Here is a 7,878-nt window from a genome sequence, read left to right as displayed (position 1 = left end):
ACAGAGCTATCAGGCACAGTTTGTTAAGGCACCTTGTGAGAAAATAGACCCTTAACAGGGTGGAAGTAAAGTCACAGACCGGCCAGTGGCAGCACACTCCACAGAGCACTTCATGAACCCAACCTTGAAATGAGGACTTAAAGAATACCATGGAGGGCTGTGAACAGCAGGATTCCCATTACCAGTCGTTCCAACCCTCAGCCCTAAGCACATACCCATATCCTCATATTCAGACGGACACACAGACACACACATACGGACACGCAGACACACACATACAGACACACACACACACACACACATATATGCATTTCAATACACACAGTTACAAACACACACATGCATCCTCATAAACACTGGCACAAGAGCACACAAATGTACAGAAAAGAGCTTTTAGAAGCCTCTCATTATGATTAATTACTCCTCACATAGCCCACCGACTCAGACCTAATCAGCATTGCCACACACTTGTGCACACTTATTCATTTGCAGAGCCTTTGTAGCCGCCAGATAAATGAGCTTTTGAGAATCATGTGTAAGTAATCTAATAGGACCCCAGCTCCCAATCCACATCGTAACTGAGAAATGGGGTCAAGGCATGTAAATAACCACAAATGCAAATCCCTGTTTTCTCACTGAATACTGAATCTGCAATCTCTCCTCTTCTTGCCAAGGGGAAAAAAGCTCACAAATCAACATGATAGTTTTGGTTGAAGCTTTTGGTTAGGTTTAGAAGATTGTGCCTCTTGTGGCAGAATCTGCATTTACAGTTGTTCACTGCTTGGGCAATCTTTTCCATCACAGATGATTTGCATATGAATCCATACACAGTATAGGTTCCCCTGCGATATCTTTCTCTTTATGCATTGAGGGAAATGCAAGCAGTGCTGTACATGCTCTTCTCTGTACTGTCACAGTGGTGAATGTAATTAGCTGTCGTGGCTCTGTCCACAAGAGGGACAATACGACTGATGGATTGACATTTTCACTAACCCTTCTCTGTGCACATCCCATAAATCTCCACAAGGACAAGTGCTGCTGGGGAGCTGTCAGATTCTTCTTGTGTGGGATGAGATTTAGGGTCAATAGGGACTGGTCAAATTGTTGGTGGACGTAACATAAAGATGGCTACAAAAGAGAGATTGTTTGATTATTTTTTATTTTTTGATTATTTTTCTAACTATTTTCCTTTTTTGCAAACACGGATACACCTACAAGCCTACTCTCTGTCCCCAGAGTAATATCCACATTCAGCTAAGCTGCCATTCTCACTGAGCATGTTTGTTCACCCTGTGTGCCTCTTGCTCTTTGGGTGAGATACTGTCGCTCTTCTCAAGGTAAGGACCAGAGTGCACCATGAGGAGAGGAGAGAGTGTTACTGCTGACTTTTATTTATAGTCTCCCTCACCTCCCCCACTGTCTACCTTCAAACTCTCTGTTGATGACTGTTTCCCAAACTATTCTACGCTCACTCAAAGCATGAGGAGGAAAACATTAAAGGTGCAATCAAGATAGCGCGTTTGTTTATATTTGTTTTTGTTTTATTCAGGCCTGTAGCCTGGACTGGCTAAAGACACCGATTTATTTATTTTTTTTGCAGTGTACTCACAGGCAGGCCAGCTAGTGGATCGTAAGGAGATGATTGCTGAATGTGACAAAAAAGTTTTGAGCTTGAAATCCCATATGATCACTGACTGCACCTTAAGATGCAATATCACATTGAAATGCAATTATTATTATTTTTGTCATTATTTATTATTTCTCCTGTTCAGAGATTTTTTACAGGGAGAGGGTTTTTATCCTGCATTATGTGTGTGTGTGTGTGTGTGTGTGTGTGTGTGTGTGTGTGTGTGTGTGTGTGTGTGTGTGTGTGTGTGTGTGCGCGCGCGCGTATCTGGTCTATAGACCTGAACCCATCCTGCATTGCCCCAGGCATTCAAATATTTGAATGGACATTTCCCCTGCAAATAGCATGGCCTACCTCCTCACAGGCCTCATTACCTAATGTTTTGGAACAGAATGAGTAATTAATAATCTATTCATTTTGATAGCAGGCTTAGCCATACCTTTCACTGTCATATCTCTAATGCAAATCCTTCAGTGTCAGTGCAGCCAAGTGAAAATACATTATTTTTTAAAGAATGATTTCTCTGAAGCTAGCTGACACTGATGCAGTGGCGTGGACCTGTTATATTGACGTGAATTGCTGCTGTTCACTCAGAGGTGTCACATGAAATGAACATATGATGTAGTGATATGGATCGTGTATATGACAGCTATAGAATATAGAACAAAAAAACTCTGAATTTATCCCTTTGTATTATGCAGAAAGACCAACGTTCTGAAACTGCTAGCTCAGAATGTGACTCATGGAATGTAAAAGAATCAGATGACATCAGATGACATCCATTACAGGTCAGAGGAAACTCAAAAATTTTGAATTCATTATCTGTTATACGCTTTATTGATATATGGAATGTTCTCTCACATCTGACATGGCATGAATAATTGTTTATACTAATTTTCCATCTCCTGTTTCTTGTTAATAAAACGTTGGAAATTTTATATTTACTTGAGAGTCAGGAATGATTTCTGACAAAACTTCAGTTGCTTCAAGTTGCTTTAAAGAGCCACAACAGACAATACAAAACATAATAATTATACAAACAATGAACAGTATACCTGCAAATTGCTGGAGGAAATAAACACATATAGATATAGAAACTGTATATGATAATTCATAATATAGCCTGGTCCCTTTTTAAAGAGATTTGTTTGGGTACAATAACAATTCTACATGCATAGTAAACAGCCAATCTCAGATCTGATGCTAGCCCTTAATTAAGCAATGTGCATTCTGGATGATTGAAAGGACACTCAAATAAGCCACCTCATCATACAGCTGAGTCACTCTGGTGATGCCATGTCTCATGAACTCATCCCTCTCATCTCCTCCTCTTCCTCCCCCTGCCTGATTAGAGTCTAGATGGGCCTTCAGTCTATGGAGCACAGGGAGTGGAGATGACGACACTGTGTTGAATATCAATTACAGGTCACTGCACTCTCGTCAGCTTGCTTTGTTCATCACAGGAGATGAAGGAGGCCCAGCCATGTGTGGCCTTAGAGTGAGCAATGTCATTTGTCAGAAATACTGAATATGGAGCTCCTGAATGGGCACATATATAGGGAGGCCACTGGGCCCTGTTTTTGGTTCCAGGCTTTCTGGTGTTTTTATTCCAGGAGCTACAGCCGGCGGATCCGATCCAGAGGGTACAGATGGGGGGTTATGTCACCACGCTTTGGTGGCCGAGGTCAGGCAATGACAATGCAGCAGGAACCACGGGGGTTCGTCAGCAGCACAGTGCCGTGTGGAACAGAAGGAGGAAACTTTCACACCCCATCCATCTGTCATCGAGAGAAGGAGGCGATGCTTTCTCTTGCCCCAGCTGGACGGCAGGGGGTGAGGGGGGTTGCCTTTGCTGTCTCAGAATCCGCACAGCCAGGGGGAGGTGACCCTGTGTACTTTCCAAACAGCCACCATCTGCACTTTAAGGCCAAAGGTGTACAACACCTTACAGTTTACCACAACAGAAGACCACATGCTCATATACCGTGGCATGTTTTTTTTAAATTTTATATCAGGCTTTTTATGCCTTTAATCAGATAGGAGAGTGGAGAATGACTGGGGCCACTGTGGCATGATTTACAAGATGCTATTGACTGAAATAAATTATAGATCTCTGTATGTTTATACAACACCATTTTCATAAAAGATGGGCACTGTGTAAAAATGTAAATAAAAACAGAATGTGATCATCTGTAAATCTTGTGAAAACATATTAAGTAGCAACACATCTACGGGCACAACAAAGGCTGGAAAGGTTATGTAGAGCTAAAGAAAACACATGGAGGAACATTTCACAACTAATTAGGTCAATATGATCAATATTGGAGGGCTGTAAACAATATTGGATGGCTGTGATCTTTGCAGTCTCAGATCAAAATCATTGTATGGGCTCAGGAAAACTGGTATAATCCAGAAACACCTGTTTTATTTGGGTCTGAGCTCATGGACTGATGGACTGAAGCAAACTTTGGTAACACCAATAAATAATAACTCTTTTTGGGAATCATGGACTCAATGCATGCTTCAAGCTAAAGGGAAGAGGGACCACTTGTCCAATCCAACTTGTCATTAGTACAGTTCAGAGACTGGCATATCATGTTACAGTACATACGGATTCACACGGATACGGATACGTATTCACAACGCGTCACTTTTTCCACATTTCGTTATGTTACAGCCTTATTCCAAATTGGATTCAATTAATTTTCCCCTCAAAATTCTACACACAATAACCCATAATAACAACATGAAAAAAGTAAAAGAAAAAAAAATGAAAAAAGTTTTAAAAAATGTTTTTGCAAATGTATTATAAATAAATAATGAAAATATAATATACATAAGTATTCACAGCCTTTGCTGAATATTTTGTTGTGGCAGCAATTACAGCCTCAAGTCTTTTGGAATATGAAGCCACAAGCTTGGCACACCTATCTTTGGCCAGTCTTGCCTATTGCTCTTTACAGAACCTCTCGAGCTCCATCAGGTTGGATGGGGAGCGTCGGTGCACAGCTATTTTCAGATCCCAGAGATGTTCGATGGGATTCAAGTCTGGGCTCTGGCTTGGACACTCTATAGTTGTCCTGAAGCCACTCCTGCGATATCTTGGCTGTGTGCTTAGGGTCATTGTCCTGTTGAAAGATGAACCGTCGCCCCAGTCTGAGGTCAAGAGCGCTTTCCCTCAATCCTGTCAGTCACATCGGGTGTATCATGGACCAGAAAACACAATTAAGAAGACCCCAGTCTATTGAGCATCTGATGTACTATATATTGGGCAAGAATGGGACAACATTTCATTCTCAATACCAACTGGTCTCTTCAGTTCCCAAATATTTACAACCTGTTGTTAAAAGAAGAGGTAAAACAACATAATGCCCCTGTCCTCTTTTGAGAAGTGTTGTTGGCATCAAATTGAAATTGAACATATATCTTCCAAAAGAAAGATAAACTTTCAAATATGTTGTATTTGCGCTATTCTGTGCTAAATATTGGGTTTATATGATTTGCAAATCGTATCATTCTATTTTTATTTATGTTTTACACAGCATCCCAACTTTGTTAGGAATGGAGCTGTGATGCACGGTTTGCTCATTTTAAAATGTACATTGTTTACAAACGCATTGAAGATCTATTAACCCATATGCCTTAACAAACAGGAGCCACCTGTGTGTTTTTTCTGTTTCTAACATAATATTGTATTATACCAGTCCATGGCAATTGCAGCTGTAACATTAAATTAAGGATGTTAAGCGAGCTGCTGTCTCTGAAAGCTGCTTAGAACAGCTGGACAGATGGTGCCCTTAATAATGACTAATAATAACAGAAAATAAGCCCCTGAGCCCTTTGGAAGGGGACTAGTATTAACTCATGGTAGGGGGGAAATAGCAATATTATTATCTGATTAAAGACTGGAAAACATGAAGCTTGTTTAACAGCGAGAGGTCCTTAAGGAGGAACATGAAAGGAATGTCAATGGTCATGCTGTCAATGTATCAAATTCTTCAATCTGTGTCCCTTATTCTGCCTTTTGGATGAGCATGAAGTCTCTCCATCATCACAAAGGTGCTCTATTTGCATTTCCAATTAAGTATATGAAGTTCAACTATTATTGAGACAACACTTTGGTCTTTTCAAGTGACTTAATTATTTATCTTTTTTTTAACCAAGCTACAACAGCTGATCTATTGGTGCTTCAGCACTTCCCCAAACTACAGGGTCCAGATAGCTATTGCAAAATTTATACAAATGTGGCCACGATAGAATCGTTTTACATAATCAAGTGGTATCTACTTCAAATACAGCTGACAACTTCATTTAGTTCGAAATGATTTTTATGAAGAGAGCACTTTGAGGTTGAACTTATCATCCGAATGGATGTTTGTATCTAAGGGATTTCCTTCTGGCAAACCACTGTGAGGTAAAGGTCACAAACCCTGTCGCTCCCCCATGCTGCTAGAGTTCCAAGTAATCAACACTCCAATCAGCAGCTCAGAGACTACGCAACACTGTTTCTGTGAAGGATTTTAGCAAATTCTGCATCTGGCAACCCATCCACTGATCTGGGGCCAGGCTGGTGGCGTGTTGCCAGGTTTAGGCGGTAAGGGATCGGCTGCTTTGATTTCTCTGCTGACAGCTGCAAAGGTCAGCGCTAGACATTGTGTTTGACACTGAGCTGCAGGAAAAACAGCCCTAACTCTCCCAGAGGCAAAGGGCCATCTGTCCCCTAGAGGTTGTGTTGTGTTGCGAGAATCACTACACAGGAACAAACTGGAGTGATGGGTTGTAATAGAGTGGAGATTACTATGGCCTCTCCTGCTATGAACTGTTTATTAAGCTGTTCACTAGATGATCTGACACACCAGCAGATTAACTAGATGTTTCCACTTTCCAGTGAAACTGGAATGATATCTTCATTGATATTAAACTGATATCTTCATTGTTCATTTAACTGTATGTTAAAATGTGCAATCATATCAGTTTATATGGACCTATAGACCTATAAAGTTCATATGAACCTAAAGTAAAATGCAGGATTTTTTAAAGCACTATGCAACTATTTGCCACTTTTTGAGGTACACAACTATGTTGAAATTAAAATGTCCATAGTCATGTGAAGAACAGATGAAGATAGTCATGTGAAGAAAGTCTTGTCTCCACTTATTTCTCAGGTGCACTATGTCTATTTTTGTTGTTCAGCATTAGAAAATGTCAGCATATCGCCATGTTACGATCCAGGCTTGTGTGGGCAGCAAACATGAACTGGGCGCCAACACAAGGAAATGTCAATAAAAAATATATTAATTAACAGAAAAGCGCTTCTGGTTGTGGATGTGGAGATGGAAATGCTGGCAATGACAGAGTTGGAAAATGGATGAAGGTGCATAACCTGGATGTGGATGTGTGTGAATATTAGCATATCAGGGGGCAGAGTGAGAGTCTCTGAAGTGAGGCTGATCTTTGGGGCCATGTAGCCTACTCCAGGTGCAAGCTATCATAACTGACCCTGCAGTCTCCCCACAGTCAATGCATGTGCCTCTATTCTTTCACACAAACTCGTGTCACAGATCTACGTCACACACCACTTGGAGGTGCAAACAATCGGAAGACCCCGATTGTTTTAATTAAACCCGATTTTGGTTAAAATTTTTCTTGACTTTATTTGGAAAAATAAACCCCACAAACTAAAGAAAGAGGTACTTTCAGACTGCAAAGCCCAGGGTGGTTTAGATGTTGTGGATTTCACAGATACTGCTCTTTTAGAATTGGTTGGATCAAGAGATGTTTATTTAATTTAAACTCTTTATGGTTTTTCATTCCGAGTCACATATTTAACCAAGTTGGTGGCCTTTCTTTTATTTTAAAATGTAATTACCTCCCCTCCAAGCTTCCCCTTAAGCTATCTAAATTTCATCAGCAATGCCTTCTAGCCTGGAAACTATGCTATAGCCACAATTTTTCACCTCATAAAACACTTAGGCCCTATTTGGAACAATGCTAACATTCTAATTAAAAACAAGTCCATATGTTTCTCTAAATGGTATGATCATGGAATCTACAATGTTATCTCTTTATTTGACAGATCTGGTGCAGTTCTGACTTACGAACAATTTATGTCACGTCATAACTTCTCTGTCCCGTTTAGGGATTAGCTTGCTTATAAAGGCTATTCCAAAAGGATTAATCCAATTGATAAAGAATCATCTATCTTTTGGAGGAGATGATATAATACAACATAAGCTAGTTTTGAATGGGAT

Source organism: Alosa sapidissima, chromosome 1 (genome assembly GCF_018492685.1).
Source record: "Alosa sapidissima isolate fAloSap1 chromosome 1, fAloSap1.pri, whole genome shotgun sequence".
NCBI classification, from domain to species: Eukaryota; Metazoa; Chordata; class Actinopteri; order Clupeiformes; family Clupeidae; genus Alosa; species Alosa sapidissima.
The sequence above is the reverse complement of the archived record's forward strand: the minus strand, read 5'-3'. Positions refer to the sequence as shown.